Source organism: Lepisma saccharinum, chromosome 21 (assembly GCF_977018435.1).
Source record: "Lepisma saccharinum chromosome 21, izLepSacc3.1, whole genome shotgun sequence".
Classification (NCBI taxonomy): domain Eukaryota; kingdom Metazoa; phylum Arthropoda; class Insecta; order Zygentoma; family Lepismatidae; genus Lepisma; species Lepisma saccharinum.
Genome location: NC_139249.1, coordinates 20,598,901 through 20,617,291, shown reverse-complemented (window position 1 = coordinate 20,617,291; position 18,391 = coordinate 20,598,901). Strand labels below are relative to the sequence as shown.

At 37.5% G+C, this 18,391-nt stretch overlaps 1 protein-coding gene across 2 annotated transcripts in view; it reads left to right on the top strand.

The window, feature by feature from the left end:
• Positions 1-1,937: 1,937 nt before the first annotated feature.
• Positions 1,938-18,391, top strand: part of LOC146003944 (fas apoptotic inhibitory molecule 1) — a 32,529-nt gene continuing 16,075 nt past the window's right edge. Inside the window, exons 1-2 of one of the 2 annotated variants that reach the window (XM_083142456.1) lie at positions 1,938-2,002; positions 17,357-17,508. The gene's annotated coding sequence lies outside the window, so the exon portion shown is untranslated. Of the gene's footprint in view, positions 2,003-13,282; positions 13,626-17,356; positions 17,509-18,391 lie in introns of those variants that run through there. The other variant, XM_083142455.1, reaches the window with a different exon arrangement.

Sequence of the window (18,391 nt, the reverse complement as noted above, 5' to 3'; positions counted from 1 at the left end):
CAGTGTCGACATGCACATGGAAATGATCGCTGACATGTAAGGAACACAAAAATATTTGCATTATTATCATATGACCAATGTAACTTGAGTTGTACCCCCAAAAGGAATGGTCGGCACGCCACTGATTCAAGCTTCAAAATACAGCGGTACCTTGAAATAACTATAGCTCAGAAACTAAATGCCCTAGAGATATGAAAGATATACCGTTGTACGCAGAATGAATCACATATTTAGACGATATATAATTTATGCACATTCGGCGTATATATGGAGGGGGAAAGGGGGGAAATCCCGTGAAAATACTTTTTTTTAAAAAAATGGGGGTTTCGCCCCCCGCCAAAAAAAAAAAAGGATATGAAAAGTTCAAAATGCACATAGAAATTATCGCTGGCATGTAAGAAACAGAAAAATATATGCATCGTTGTCGTATGACCAATGTAACTTGAGTTGTACCTCCAAAAGGAATGGTCGGGACGCCACTGATTCAAGCTTCAAAATGCAGCGGTACCTTGAAATGACTATAGCTCAGAAACTAAATGCCCTAGAGATATGAAAGATATACCGTTGTACGCAGAATGAATCACAGATTCAGACGATATATAATTTATGCACATTCGGCGTACATATGGAGGAGGAAAGGGGGAAATTCCCTCAAAAATACTTTTCTTAAAAAAATGGTGTTTCCCCCGCCCTGAAAAAAAATGTCAAAATGCACAAAATGCAAAATTTATGCAAATTTGGTGTATATATGGAGGGGAAGGGAGAAAACCCCAAAAAATTATTTTAAAAAATTGTCACTTCACCCAAAAAATGTCCTCGCACTTGGGCACAAAACGACACCTACGCACAACATTCACGGACGAAAAGCTAGAACGTTGTGACAAATGAGAGCCAATTCTTGCAGTTTCTTGAAATTCTATTTTTAGACAATGCTGGGTAACCCCTGTTGCCACTTGTTCTAAAAAAAACAACGGTTTCCTTCAGCGCGCTTCAAAATTCCATTCTTACAACGCAGATTCAACAACCAGTCTTCCCCCTCCCCCACCCCCTGTTTGCGCCCTCAAGGAAAACTTTCATTTTGACATTGCATACTGATAAACAAGCTTCCTTTGAATGCACTTAGCAGGAGGGAGTGAAAAGCATTGCTTTAGAACAACAAAGCCGGTCTTCCTTTGTCGGCAAAAAATTGAGCTTGGAAAGAGACGCAAAAGAGAAGTCCCTTTTCCCGCCTTTGCCCCTCCATTTTCATGAAGGCAAAAAAAATGCAAAAAAAAAACATTTTTGTTAAATACATGTGTTAGGAACAATATAAAAAAATAAAATCGAAATTCTAGCCAAAAATAAAAAAGTTATAACGTAAAAACTACGACCTTGACACAGCGTCTCGATCGAGAAACTTGGTACCCCGAAGGTTACTTTTCGGTATCTCGTTCGAGACGCTTGGGCAGCAAATGGTTAAGCGATGTATTTTTATGTATGGTGGTGCATCTGCAGAAGTTGTGAACAGCTTGTTCTGTCTTTTCTTATAATTCTTGAAGCTCTTATTGGGTCAAATAAAGTGCACGAACATGGTGACGGACAATTTGCACGGTAATACTCATGGATACCACTGTATTACATTAAATAAAAGTGAAATTGTCAAAGTAATGGTGATTTCATTATAAATCACTGTATAAAATAGGTTCGGGTTTTGCATTATTTTAAAATTATTATCTCGTTGTACCGAGACTTGAACTTGAACGGAAGCTATGGCAGCATTGCATGCTTACAGAGATGTCACGATATGATAAAATATTGCAGGTCTAATGTCAAATACAAAATCCGTGCTTAGTGATGAACTCATGCCGAAAGCACGCGATGGTAAATTATGAATTCCAAGGTTCGACTTCGTCGAATCGAAAAATCCAGTGAGACTATCCAAAATGTGATTTCCAGATAAGACTGCTCATTTCACTCCTGTTCGTGTTTTCTGTGCCCTACGTTTATAAGCTTTCACATACAGGTAGGTCAATAAGCAGTAGCGTGCCCAGGATTATGGTTATGCCATTTCTTGATTTTTATCAGTCCGATATTTTGCCAACTTTTCCTGCATTTGGCCAACAGTTTATTAGTATGTATTGTTAACGTGAACATTTTGAAAGCCATTTGTTATATTCATGTTCGGATTGACCATTACTGGTTTTGGTATATTGTATTAATTAATTGCTGGCTAGCTACAAGGTGTAGGGTTAAGTAATATGTTTCCATGAGTGTACTTTTATGTTATTATTGCATGTAAGTGTATGTGCTTTGCTGGATATTAGATTCCCCTGTTTTTTACCTCCCCGGTTGGGGAAGCTAGCTGTCTTTCAAAAGACCGTTACAGTGGAATTTTCCAACGCTACGGGGTCCACGTCCACCCCGACTATAAAAAGGGCCAGTGGGCTTTAGAGAAACACAGTGTTTCCCCATTGACCGACGAAAGAGGAACGTCTCCTCAAGTTTAGTCCACTTATGGTGGCTAGACTAGTTATAATAATGTAGCATTTGGTTAAAGCAACCCCTGTTGCTGTCCCAAGTCCCCTTTTAGAAAAAGCTTTGATTATGTGGATATTTTCGTATTGAATAATTGATGCCCAAAAGAAAGATTGAAGGCGTAAGGAAACGCATTTGTAAGGAGCGGAATATCATTTAAGCTGAGGGTAGGCCCGCAGAGATAGTTATGCTAACTCTGCGGTAAAGGAAGTGCTGATGGTTATGCCATAGGTGCGCAATTATATTGATTTAGAGATTTGTTAATTTGGTCTATGCAAGACACGCATGGAAACGCAATGTAAATATGTATATGTATATATATATATATATATATATATATATATATATATATATATATATATAACTACGTATAATAAACCAATATATCCTACTAGAATGTTATGATTCAAAGAACTACGGTACTGTCAATTTAAAACCAGTTGTATATTCACTTGCTGTACATGTGTAAACGAACCAGGGACTAAAAATATAAATTATTATGTGAAACCCCCTTTTGTAATTCCGGTGCAAAAATAATCTGCTCGCTTGGCACCCAGGGTGAGGTGAAAGGAGAGATTGAGGGATAAAAGTAGGAAGAAATCCAGAGGGCCGGATAGAAACGAGGGATAGGGGGGCCGAACTTTCACAGTCAATAAGCAGTAGCGTGCCCAGGATTGTGGTTATGCCATTTCTTGTTTAAATCAGTCCGATATTTTGCCAACTTTTCCTGAATTTGGCCAACAGTTTGTTGGTATGTATCGTTAACGTGAACATTTTGAAAGCCATTTGTTATATTCATGTTCACGTCGAGATCGTACATTTAACGCGGAACTGCTCGATTCATTGATTGATTTGCTTTATTTTCGCTCTTATGCCTCTTTTGTCTAATCGCGAAGATGAGGGTGAAAGATAAGATTAAATTAGTGAAAGAACAATCACAAACACCCATGGAAAGCACACAACACAAACCACAGGATTATTCTGGCTGTGAGACCAGTCACCAGAGCATTGCCAGCATGCAAAATGCAGTCCAGAGTGTACTGCTTGGAAGATAGGTTGACATTGGGGTGCCTTCAGACAGGGTCATCTGTGACACCCCAACGTAGGACTGAGGTTTCATCATGAGGGTTTCCGCATTTTTTTTAAGGAAATTGCACTAAAACTAGAGACCACCAAGAACGACAGAGGTCTCTGTAAAATCGAGAGAACTATATATGTAAGCTACAAACTGTAATATACGATATATTAAAATCTTCATTACTTTAGTATGGTACTATTTCAAATACATCAAGCCGATCTCCGTAGCGGAGTAGTTAGCAGGGGTTCCGGGTTCGAATCCCAACCTGGACATAGGTGCTCGTTGTGAGTGTCACTTAATCAGTTTTATCATATCCAAAAGTGGCCTAAAGTGGTACAAAAGCGAAATAAAATAACATATCAAGCAGATATCTTCTCGATTATTCATGTATGAAAATCATATATTTTGTTTATTTATTTTATTTTTAAATGTTTAGTTATTTATTTATTAAGCAAAAGTCAGTCCATTAGTGGCAACTAGGAAGATGTGCAGCGTGGTTGCATGCATTCAGCAAAAAAAGGAAAAGAAGTTTTTCTAGTGTTTGTAGCGTCGAAACGAGTCGTCGAACAGGTAAACGTTGTTGTGAAATGTTATTTTAAGTTAGACCCTACTGGTCTATGTTGCTATAAAAGTTGGTTCGCTCACACACGGTGCATATTGCCTGTGATTTCGAGACGGGACCGAAACGCTTATTTCATAAATGAAGACGAGAACAAGACTGGCATGGAACGAAAAATGAACACACGAGGCGAGATGAGACACTCGTCTGGATATCATCCGTAGCTACTCAAGCAAAACCACGTGACTTCTGAGAAATAGTTCCTTTCCCGTGTGTTAGTTCTGATGTTATTTTGCGCATGAATACATCGGTGGTAGCTGTACAGCTCATGATATAAGATTCCATAACTTCAATATATCAGCTACATTGAGTGGTATGGTTGTATCACATGCACTATATTCCTACGCGCAAGATTTATGCAGAGCTGCCATTGAAATAACCAATAGGAGTTCTCAGAAGTCACGTGTACTTGTTTACATTGTCTTTGTTCTTACAGAGGTGAGAGGACAGAGTATAAACCTTAGCTGTGTCCGTCTTTACACTACATTAACTGAGGCCAGTGCCAAGACATCGCTTAATGTAGCGCAGATGCACGATTTAACCATTATGGAGGACGAACACCATGACGGCACATTTAACCTGTCCTGACGTAGCAATTTAGTCACAATTTACCTGTGAAAAGTGGCAGAAGAGCATTTGATTCAGGCACCAAACATAGGAACAAGACAAGGCACTATCATTCTTGATGCTCGGGTAGTTTTACGGCAGCGGGCAATGGCATGTATTACATACAAATGAAAAATATAACAGTTATAATTATTGTTAAGAGAATGAGGGTGATGTTGAAGTATAGTAACCTCTTCTTCTTTAAGTTAAAACTGGTTTTGGAATGCAATTTTAGAAAATGTACTTTACGTGTAGCACTATGCAAGTTATGGACATCCAGTAATTGGTTCTGGATTGGTGGGATGTTTGTAAAAGAGAATTGAAATACATAACGAATCAAATGGCCAAAGACGTTTTTGAGAAATAGCTAATAACCTAACTGCACATACAATTTCATTAGTGATCTTTTTCTAGATATACTAACCAGTCTTGTACATTTGGCATATTACTTTCAACTTGCTTTCATACAGAAACAAAGAAAAATAAGGAAAGGTGCATTCGTGAGACTACCTACTAATAATTGGCGTACCCAGACTTTTTTCCCGGGAGAACAAAACAAAACTTTTTTTTCCAAAGAGGGAGGGGGGAGTCAAGTAACGCTTTTCCAGGGTCGGCAGGACATATATACGTATGATTACTTTGAAATTGTGGCAATTTGAATTATTTGAAAAGTTAATGATATTTATTTTACTTTTCAACATATGAAGCACAATGAACGAAACGAAATTTTCACCATTTGTTTTCCCGGGGCACAAGTGCCCTCTTGCCCCCTGCTGGACACGTCAATATATATAATAGATTATGTGAACTATTATCCTTTAGAATGCACAAAACTAGAATTTTCTTCTGCCGTATGAAAAACTGAAATTCTAAAATATGGGCTACAGCAAACTTAGTTAAAATGGACAACAAAATATTACTATACCTACATACTACTATACTATACTACATATAACTGTCTAGAAATTGACCAACGGGTCTTGTTTGTTATCTTCAGTGTGGTTTTTCAAAATTTTCCAGCGGGTAAGGCGGTTTCCAGCAACTACTCTTGATGTACGGTAGTTACTGGAGTCGGGATATTATATAAATTATTCATTAACCCCCCCCCCCCCAAGAGTAAGAACGTAGGAATTGTCCCTCATCCCCACCTTAAATTTCCATCTCAACTCAAAATTGCATTGGACAATTGTTGATTTCCATTGTACACGTATGTTTAAGTTCGATATGCTTTAGGTGCGCTGACACACTCCAGTTAGTTATGTATGTGGTGCCATTCGCATTATATGATGAGCCGCTGTGCACTAACTACTGATTTAATAGGTGGACAGTGCGTGAACGTAAAAGCTTCAAAACACGCAACCTTATACCGGTTCTGAATAAAGATTCTGAATTTTTCAAAGTATTTTAACACTAATTTGCAATTAAATCATTAATATTTAAATTCATAATGGTTTTATCGTGAGCAAAAAATTTATAGGGTGTACCAAAATTAAGTAGCATAATTTCAGGAGTGTGTTCCCCATATGTAAACAATGAAAAAAAGATAATAAAAACATAGGTTCGGAAAATTTTGATGGAGAAAATAAACAGAATTCGAATTTGTGTATGTGGGAGGGGGAGTATATGGAATGTATTAGTACAGTCTTACATTTCTCTGAACAACCTTGTTAACATCTCTCTTGCATGTAATTTGAATTTTTTGCATTTCTGCTTTCTCGTTCCTTTTCTGAAAAAGGCACAAATTCTCACATTAAATTGACATGCATGCATGTGCACACGATCCGAGGTTCTGGAAACACCCGGAAATCACCCCTCCTCCACAGACCTATCCCCGCCACGAGCTAGAGAAAGAGAGGTCTGCGCGATGGATGGTTGCGCCCCTACCACTAAGAATTCCTAGCTATAGCCCTGGTAATATGTCATGCAATGCGTTAATTTCGACAATGTTTACACTATCTATTATTTACAGTAGATAGTGTAATCAAGCGGTCCTGGGTTCGATACCTGGTGGAGACACATAGTGGTTCGGATCCCACTTTAAACTGTAGGTTCAGTCCCAATTGGCCTTACTGTGCATAAAGTGGACTTAAAACACCAACTCAGTCCATCAATCAATTTACAGTAGATAGGGCAAATTTTAAACATTCATACGTATCTACTCATGGTAGTTTCAGCAACATTCAATATTTAATAATCTGAACATAGTAGGTTAATGTGTAACAACAACTAAAGAGGAGGGGAGAGGTTGATTTCTTCCTCAAACTCTAGTCAGGCAGAAAGTTGCCTAATCCGTGTTGTCATAGGCGTAGTTAGGTAGGGGCTAGGGGGGCTAAGTTCCCCCAGGACCAGCCATTAGCCCCCCCCCCCAAATGCATGTGACATGCATAAAATAATTAAAGAAAGAGAAATTAGATAATTCTCATGAAACTTTCATGTATTACTCTCGTGGTGTGGCAGTCACAGTTAAGGAAAGAATTTCAAATTATGTCCTGATGTAGAATAAATTTTATGTGCGTGGGCCTTTTTACGGGAACCATATGTTCCGAAACAAGATTTCAAAGAATACATATCCCCATTATTATTACTTTTATCTTCCACCTTGGAGCGTTAGGTTAATATTGTTACATTCCAAAAATAGTGGTGTTGCAACCAGTGTTTATATAAATGTAGCCTTTCAACAATGAGTTTCTACAATTGTGTTTTTTCTAACATGAAAAAGAAAACCCGTCATTGTAGGGACTTAAACAGAATAGCAGTTTTGATACGGAAAAGGCGTTAGTTGAAAGAAGTGAATTTAGTTTCTGTGGATTTGTATCGCCGGGGGGGGGGGGGGATTTAAAGAGGTACAGAGGTAGTACGCCTAAATGTCGCATGAATGTGTCGCGATCCTGTAGAAACGATTGAATCGTGCATAATTGTTTTGTTAAGTGGTGATCACTACAGTTCATTGTGAAATCACTCTTTTCCAAGTCTTTTGTGTGATTAGGGTGACCAGATCCTTACCAGCAAAAAACAGTACACACACATACCATGACAAACTTTCTTCAAAAAAGGAAAGTCATAAAGGACAAAAGTTTTAAAAATAATTATTCTTTTATTTGATGAATCCCCAAAGTATATGAGTGGCATAAAACAAAAATGAAAACTAAATGTATTTAAAATTTGACATATTAAACAAACTACAGTTGTGAGCAAAATTTTGTTGAGAACATGTCACTTACACTTTAAGTCTTTAAAACAATTCCAATAACTTCAAATTTACAAATATTTCATAATCAAATGTACCAATATTTAAGTATCATCCTTAATGGTTCTGTACTTTTGCTTCGAGTGAATAGCATGTAATAACTTTGTATTTTCCATAACCATATCATGGAATTCACTACAGGTACAACTGAAATTATATTTAGTTATTATTAGGTGTTTCAGAGTTTCAGTTTTCAATTGAGATTTCTCAGCAGTCCACATGTTATTCAGTAATGAGAAAACACTCTCAGTTGGTGCATTTGTGGCTGGAAGGCACAAACTGAACTCTACAATATCAAATACCTGATAAAAGGAAATACATTTTTTCCTGAGAATATTTGAATATCTCAACCCATCTTAAATCTACTCTCATTTGAGCAGTATACCATGCTTTCAGTTTTTCAAGAGTAGCATACGCTCTTACATTTGAAATTTCATCAAAGAGATCAGAATCATTAAGTTGCTTTCCTGACCATTTGTTGAAAAATTGTACGGTATTTTGCACCCTGTCCCATTCGATCATCGAATCCAGTTTTACCCAATCCAACACAGTCATTTCAGAAAAGGGAGAGGACCAGTGCTTAATATATTCAATACAAGTTGAATAAAATGAACGCACATGTTCCTTAAAACTTGACATACAAACAAACCCATTTTCCTCCAGACTTTTCAGTTTCGACTGCACTATAAGAGGCAAATTTTTTTTTGTTTAAATTCTGCAATCAATGCAGAACCTTCTATCAGTGCACCACACTTTCTATGCAAATCGGTAAACAGTCCATCGCAGTTTGTACACAATTATTCACTATATGTGCAGAACAACCTACACCTACAATTGGTTTGTTTAAGCATTCCTGAACAATACAATACTGTAAACATTTTTTTTATCTTTTCTTGCTGCTCCTCCAAAGTTGCAGTTGGTGTTGTCAGCACATAATCCAACAACTTTAGTTTCAATGTTGTATTCATTTAAATGTCTTCAGGATATACGAAGACACAATATCGGACGTTTCACCACACTGATCTTGAAAATCCAGAACTTGAACGTGCACTCCCCTCAAAGAAAGGAAGTAGCGCACCAACAATGGAAACAATTTCGTAACTTTATGGTTCGACGAATCTGTGTAAACTGTAATGTAATTTACCTGATCCAACTCTTTCTGAAGCTCTGCAATTGCATAGGGGCTTATCACATTTGTCACGATCGCTTCACATTTTGTTCTTGCACAAGGATATTGTGGTTCGAAGCACTTCTTAACAAGTTTCGAACTACAGTCTGTAGAACGAAACGATTGATTATGTTGCACTGTATGAAATACAAAACACGCTTCTGCTGCTGCCAATTTTTGTTCTTTAGGCCCAAAATTCTTGTTTCGAGAAAATGTAGAAAGAGTAGCACTAGATGCAGCAGCAGTGTCGGCAGATTTGTGTTTTGCTGTTTGCAGATGTCGTGTTATTTCAGACCTTCCACTGTTTGCAATTGAAAACTGACCTGAACATTTTTCACAGTGAACATCACTATCGCTCTTGCCTCTCTTAAGAAATGGATAAAGAGATTTCAGTTCTGAATTAAATGCACATTTCCTCCTAGGAGGCATCTTCACCCGACAGTGTTGAAATACGAGACGTGCACTTCAGGAACGAGACTTCCACTCTACGCACCCCGCAACAACTGGACAGATCGGCGCCACCTGACCCTTTTGTTCGCAACTGTATACAAGCTGCTCTCTGCCGTGGTAACTACGCATTGTTCTAACCGGATGTTCATTCTCTCCAGCCCGACCACAACAGAAAAGTATGTACTGCATAAACTGTTGACATGGAAAAAACAAAAGAAAATATAAATAGAAAATAAATATTTGGACGTCGGAGACCAGAGTAGGAATCAGGACATTTCGCAGGACATATGTGAAAGAAAGGACATATCTTAAATTTTATACATGGCTTCGCATTCTGCAGGACAGCCCATCAAAAAAAAAGGACTGTACTGCGAAAATCAGTACGGATGGTCACCCTAGTGTGAGTTGCATCGCGTCACCAGTATGCATGCATATGTGCCAGGTTTATTTGGATTTTTCATTGCACGAAGGCGGTGCAGTTGAAAGTTGTGTTCAACTCTCCTGGTGACGGGCGAATCTCGTGGATCACTTCTAGGGATGCTGCTCTAGGAATCTCTTCGAGTCTCTAGATAGATTCATTCTTCTGGAGATAAGAAGAAGCTTATTTGTTGTTTCGAGTAACCCACAGGAAGATTATCGTGGAAGGACACGTGTTTATGCTGGTTCAATAACAGCAAGAAATCTTAACCATCTTTTGGAGATTGGAAATTATCGGAAAATCAATTTTTGATGTGCTCGTACTGTTTGTGATATTACGACACAGATGACAGAATGATTATTCCTTTTAATAGAGAGTTTATTAATAGTAAAAGTCAGGCGTCGAGCAAACAAGCTTAGACTATTGAAATTCAGAAAAAAAATTTGAAGAATCCATAGGCAAAGATTTCATATAAAACCTGCTTCAAATGTCATAATCGGTTTTAATTTGAAGTCACTTGGTCAGTGTTATATAAATGTTATGTTTGGTCGACGATCCTCATTTAAAAGCCTAGTTTTCAGGTTAATTAAATAATATTTCGCCTATAGATAGCAACTTTCTACATTCGTCATGCCATCATTTAGTAGTGCATGTTCTTCTTTATATATTTTGTTTCATTCAGACCTTGTTTTCAGGCACGAATGGTAATTATTTGAATAAAAAATGAATTTATCATTAAGCCTACATAGAGACCAAGAATAGCGCACCTTTCGCAATAATTCAGTAACTTGCGAGGTTCTCAATTTTTGTAATTCTTCGTAATTCTTCGTTTCCTTAATTCACTTCTTCAATAGACATTTCTTAAGATTAGAAAGCGTCATAATCTTATGGTGTTCCAGTTTAGTGCACTTCATTTCAGAGTCCCATATGTATTTACATATAAAAATACCCATTATTTCGTTAAGCATTTCCTAAAGATACCTCGCTGCTCATTAAATGTTTGCAAAACTTATACTTTGCTTTTCATTCTTATTTGGTATCCGATTTGCCAATAGGCGGTACTGGACTATAATCTGAATTTACGAGACTTAGAATGGCATTGGGGCATTGGTTTCTGTTTGTTCGATTAGATATTAAGCACAAGGGTGCCCGCAGAGGGAGTGGAGATATCTGGAAACACTTTATACAATTCAAATTTTGAAATTGTAGCGTGAAAACATGGACGAGGGGCGAGGTGAAAGACAGCAGATTAATTGCCTATGCAAATTATTCTAGTGGTGCGGATGCTATAAGAGAATTCTCTAAACTGGGGAAAAGCATCACCCCACCTTTCCTCCACTTAAAGTTCCTCTGCCCCCCGCCCCCGAGAAAAATCTTGCGGGTGGCCATGATTTAGCAAATAACGTTAAATTATAAGCATGAATTGTATTTTGGTAAAAAAAAAATCTGCATGTGAGGTTTAAATGAATGTAAACTAATTACAGCCTACTAAATAGTATTCTGGGGAGTTCTTTGCAAACATTTATAAGATTATTAAGAAGGCAAACCAACTAAGTTCATCTCCTCTCTCCTCTCTGAGTTCATCTTAAAGTTTTCTTCATGAATCTAGTCGCAAGTGGTTCTCAGTTCTAGCAAAATTAGGAAAATGCCAAGTTTCGTTGTATAGAAATTAAGGAAACTGAAATTTTTTACTATTCCATTACCTATGTAGATTGTGCTTTTAAATGCCTTGCAGGATTATTTGCTCAGTACCATGCACACAGGATTACCCAGTAATATTACCATATATTAAAATTATACCTTCTTTATTCTAAAGAAGAAATGTGTTCTTTAATAAATTTACAACCATAGGCCTATGTATAATAGCGTATTTATTCCATTTCTTTTGGCTAAGATTATGTGGGGATCACCTGTCTCCCAAGATTAAGAAGAATGCCTGTAATATTGAAGTGTTGTTTTAAATCCACTTTATGCACAGAAAGCCTTATCGGGACTGGACCTACAGTTTAAAGTGGGGTCCGAACTACTGTGTGCCTCCACCGGGATTCGAACCCGGGAAGCCTTGATTACAATGCGACGACGCTACCACTGCGCCATCAGGGAGGCCTAAAAACAATGCCTGTTATGATTTTTGTAATGGATAAACGCATGAATAAAGTTAGCCCCATGCCCCCCCTGGAAAATGAAAGTCAACCAAAAATGATATATTTCACACATATAATTTCATTTTAGCCACAATAATATGTGTTAATTATTGCATGAACATCATAAATTCAAATTTAAGCAATTTTTTTTTAGAGAACAACACTTTTTGGAGAAAATGTGCCTTGTTTGGCCCCCCCTGGAAAAAAATACCTTCCTTGCCCCTCCCTGGAAAAAATCCTGCGGACGTCCATGGTTAGCCCCAGCTAGCCCCCAACGGACAAAACTGCGCCTATGCGTGTTGTAGATTTTTGTCGTATTATACAGTGGAATGCATAATGGTATTACCAAGCAAATTTTCCATCACCATGTTTATTTTTTATTTTATGCAATGAGAGCTCCCAGAATTGAAACAAAATGCCGAACACGCAGCTGACAACTTCTGCAGCAACGCACGTAAGAATACAGTCCTTAATAAAACATGGGATGCATGAGAAAAATTAGGTAGTGTCTGCTGCCACGTTCTTTTTCTGCTGTAACCTCAAAAGAGACATGCGCGTGGCAGCAGACTCGGACTTTGTTTTATCGTGATTACGTCTGTAACACATACTTTGAAGTTTTAGCGATTACTTACACAAAAATGTTTTAAGATTTTGTTGAACGCGAGTCAGGTTTAGGTCCCTTAGCATTCTTCTAATAATAAAGCTAAATGCTCTCGTGGTTAGGTTAGGTTCTGTTATCATTAAAATAATATCGCTAACAGCTTTCTAAAAAAAAAAAATCTAAATTACCTGTACATTCATTGCCACTAGTCATAAACCTGCATTTTTATCGTCTTCATCTGTTCTTTAAGATTTGTAACATCCTCTTAGCATATGAATTACGTGACAGAAGCAAATTTGACGCTTATTCTTACTGCTGACACGCGCGTGGCAAGAGATTCTACCGAAAAATTAATGAAAGTAGTCATGGACAATTTGCCGAGCAATACTTCTGCGTATGATTACTGCAAGGGATTGGCAACACTGGTTACTGTTTAGTCAAATTGTCAAACACGGCACTACAGCTCCTTAACTACAACAACAACAAATTACTCTATGTAAAGTAATCGATTATGTGATGGACGTTAATTAGTTAATGAACCTGTGTTAGACAAAGGCCTAAATTACAAGTGCACCCAAGTGAATGTTTGAGTCTGAGGTACCATTTTAGCGATTTTGGTACTGTTGTAAATGAAGGAAACTCGTCTTTCTACAGTCTTACTACTCACTCCGTCTGTGCTCTTACGTTTCCTTTATGCGAATTTATGTTAAAAGCATGCACCCGACCCGACTTGTTTAAAATTCTCTGAAGAACAAGGATTCGAATCCGAAATCTTTAGCGGTGAGTCTCTTGAATCGACCACTCAACAATCCTGCTAGCATAGTGATAAAGGTGTCTTCATGTATAGTGTTTACAGAATCTTGCTGATTAGGCAGAGTCAGTTACATTGCCTTCGTATTTCCATACCTTTTCTGCTTTACATACATATAAGAACATTTTTAATCTGAAGATAAATTATGTGAGTCTGTTAGGCAGATTTGGTGTGATTGTCATAGAACCTCTGCAGGTGTATTTCTTATGGGTCGGGTACCCTATTCTACACCCTCGAATTTTGAAATATTTTTGTTTTCATTATGAACATTATTTGATCCTATTTGTGAATAAAAAAAAATTGGAGCGCGGAAAGAAGTATTTACGACTGTACAGCCGTTTAAAGTCGAAATTTTGTCGTTTGAAATGGTTCGCAATTATTTCCAATTTCTAGATCGTGATACTATCACAACACCAAATTTTAACTATCGATCTCAACCTAACTGAACTAACCTATCCACGCGCCAATGGTTCGTGGGGCTAGCGCCATTGGTTCGTGGGGCTAGCGCCAATGGTTCGTGTGGCTAGCATCAATGGTTCGTGGGCCTAGCATCAATGGTTCGTGGGGCTAGCGCCAATGGTTCGTGAGGCTAGCGCCAATAGTTCGTGGGGCTAGCGTCAATGGTTCGTGGGGCTAGCGCCAATGGTTCGTGGGGCTAGCGCCAATGGTTCGTGAGGCTAGCGCCAATGGTTCGTGGGGCTAGCGCCAATGGTTCGTGAAGCTAGCGCCAATGGTTCGTGGGGCTAGCGCCAATGGTTCGTGAGGCTAGCGCCAATGGTTCGTGGGTCAGCAGACCATCTCCCTGTAAGTCAAGTACAATGTCCCGTATGTCTCGTCGAACAAAGTCCTCTATGTCCTTCATCCGTTGAACGTGTGTCAATCTCATATTTAGTCCTTTTGTATTAATTCAATGTCACACAAATCAATTCCAATGTCTAAAGTCGCACAAAACAATTGCAATGTCTCAAATATCCAATCCGCCAATAAATTACAATAAATAATATATTGAAATCGCAAATTATCCCATTGCACAAGTCATTCATAACAAGAAAAAATTGCAAATTATCCCATTGCACAAGTCAAAGATAAAAAGAAAAAGAAAATATTCAGACGTGCGCCTGTGTCATGAATCTAAGATGCGCCATGATCAAATCCCTGCAAAACAGTTTCGACGTTACATAAGGAATCTAAATATTGAAAAACGTAAGTTTCCTAGCACGTAGATCTAAAAAAATTACTTTCCGCGCTATTTAGAAACATCGTTTCTTATGAAGAACTAATTTTCGTAACGAGAATATTTGAAATGTGCGAAAAATCGAGGGTGTAGAAAAGGGTACCCGAGCCTTTCTTATTTACATATACATAGAACATTGGTAAAACTATCAAAGCCGGGAAATGTCTGTAACTCGTTTATTCTGTAATTATTGACATTCGTACTTACCTATTCTCTATTGCGAAAGATTGTTTAACAAGGGATTTCGCTTTTTTTTAAAACGAAATTAGTATCTATTATCGACATATCGAGTAATTAGTTCGTTCTTTTCTCGCTTCCTGAACATGCAAAATGGCGGACAAATCTTGACTAGCGTTGTGTTTCAAAAGGCAAAGCAGTGTTTCAACCTTCTTAACATAAAAATTCCCACAGAGCCCTGAAAACCCTTCCCGCATAGGCCAAAAAACCATTCACGCATATCCCCAAAAAACATTCACGCATAGCCCCAAAATCCATTCACGATAGCCCCACACACCATAACGGTAAGGTTAGGTTAGGTTGGGCAATATAGTGAAAAAAACTGTGTGTTTGGAAACACTTACTGGGGATTACATCATCAGATGCTCGCAAAATCCGGTTCAAGTACATGGATGGAAATGCAAGCAACAGCTTTCGTGCATCGGACGGACATTATTATAGAAAAATACTGATTTAGGGGCCAAATACATTGAAAATGCGAGAAAACACTTCTACGACCTTCCGAAATTAGGCAGAAACTCAATTCCGAAAGTACTTTCTCCTGTAAATTTGAAGAAATCCATTTCCCGGCTATGACATTTTTACCTGGTATAATTACAGAATACCGGGAGTATCTCCGATTGCTCAAAATCACGAATCTGCAGTTAAAAATCGGCGGTCACATCTAGAAAATGTGGAATACCGTGCATACATTACCGCTATGATTGTCCATACTAATGGTCGCCATGTTTGATGATGTGTACAAGTGAAGTTCGCTATCTGTTTCATGGAGGGTTGCTTTACATGTGACAGTATGACGTCTTCAGTAAATGTGGAAAACATACTTGCCACACGAACCATTCACGTAGCCCATTGAACCATTCACATAAGGTTAGGTTAGGCAAGGGAGCGAATTTACAATACTGGACCCCTCCCCGATTTTTGTAATTTTTCGCATACTCACTAATTGAGGCCCCCTAATCACGAATTCGATGTTAAAATTTGGTGGTCATGTGTAGAAATTGCAAAATAAACAAAATTGAGTGGTCTGTGATCGGCACGATTGGTCATTATTTACAAAATTTTCCGGTAAATAATGACCACAGATCATTATCACAGACCACTCAATTTTGTTTATTTTGCAATTTCTACACATGACCACCAAATTTTAACATCGAATTCGTGATTAGGGGGGGCCTCAATTAGTGAGTATGCAAAATATTACAAAAATCGGGGAGGGACCCGGTATTGTAAATTCTTGCCTAGGCAAGCATGAATTCAGGGTATTCATAAACATAGTTTTACCTGAAAATGGAATTCGAAAAGGCAAAATTTACAAGAACGATTACTTCCACAAACTTCTTTTTGTTGTCCAATTTCTGCACAATGTCTCCAAACTAAAATACATTTCCTACAAACTTCAAATATTAATTCACACTCATTTTGAAAGTTGAAAACTATCTCATATTTTCTTCTATCCTCATACAAACCTGCAAAAATCATCCAATGTACTGATGGATTGATTGATTTTGTGTTTGAAGTCCACTTTGTGCACAGTAAGGCTAATTGGGACTGGACCTACAGTTTAATGTGGAATCCGAACCACTGTGTGCCTCCACCATCATCATCCAATGTACTGAAGTCGGAAACAATACGATAATATTAAAATAAAATAAAGAACCATTAATTTACATTCTTCATGCCGATAACAATAATACATCTAATACTTTTAAGTTTCTTTGTAATTCCCATTAATTGTAGTGGTATTCAAAATATAGAAAATAATTTTTGTCAAAAGTTTGTAACAAGATACTTTTTCCTGTACAATTAGCTGTAGTGCTGTTATGTTTATTTGTAGTAAAGTACTTTATTTCGTAGCATTCTGAATGCAAATATACACTAGCTGCATTGGACATTAAGAGAGACATCAAAGTAAACTTTTATAGGAGATGAAAGGAACTTATCCTTGTAGCCAACTACGTGTGGGCCTGGGACTAAAAAATATCCAGTTGATATGGTGAGACCTGCTGATACTCCAAAAGATTTTCATTTCATCCACTCGCCCACAGTGGAACTCTGCGGAATTTCTCATTGAATCCTAGAAAGTGACCTGTTCTTACACATGCTATTTTTTGGTAAAATGCACATAATTTGCACAATTTAGGCAATGCAAACTTATGGAATAAAATTAGATCGTAGTTTTGTAAAAGTGAAATTTCAAATGACGATATCTTATTTTTTCCTTCTCAGGATGAAGCCTATTTTATCAACTATGAAACAAGAAATAGATTTGGTCATATCATTACAATAGTGGGCAGTACAGAAATATTTGTAATGGTGAAGTCAATTCAAGAATAATACTGTGTGGTTTTCAGTTATTTCACTGTGAAATCAATTTACAGGTAAGCCAATGGAAAACGTAGCTTTTGGTCCATCAAAGTACATATTTCAATAATGTTAGAAATAAATCACTTGTTGACTTTCATAGGCATTAAGGTAGTAATAATTATCAACTGTTAATGAATGATGTATTAGGGGATTGGTAAATGTATGGATAAATTTACTGATCTCATATTTCTGTCAATAACATGTAACGTGCTGTTACTTGTAGATGTCGCATAATTTTTGTAGCATATATGTAATATTCTTGCCCTACAGTGTGTACTGTGTGTTAGAGGAGGAAATGTAGTTGAGTGGTCATCTATAATACACAGTAAGTCAAAAAGAATGTAACAACTTTACGCAGTTATTATGACGTAACTATTAATCGCAGAAAGAAGACATCAATATGAAGAAAAACTATGAAGGTTCTTATTTTGCATCACACTGATGCTGATTTGCCGCTGCTTTGCCAGGATCTCTAGTGTGGCAAAATGATGAGTGACCAGCAGAAGGCATGGTGGAGTTAGAGAACACTGAGTCGATCACAATGGTACAAAGACATTTCCACACGTGTTTCGGTTGTAATCCACCATATCTGAAGCAGACCCTTAGCTAGAATTGGTCGCCAGTGTGAGACGGGGTCTTTGTATACAAAGTTCATTTTCAAGGTTTTAACAGTATTAAATGAAGGTAAATTGTTTGTATGTGTGTGTGTGGGAGGAGATCATTAAGTTAATATAAAATTTAGAAATATCGTGCAAATACTGCAGTTTTTTTCTACATCTGAAACCTTTCTTGAAGCGTTAATTGACTACTACTGACAACGTACATTACTAAACACTCCATACTATTTTTGATGGTACAGATATTTATATCACAAGAAAAATGCACAATATTCAATCA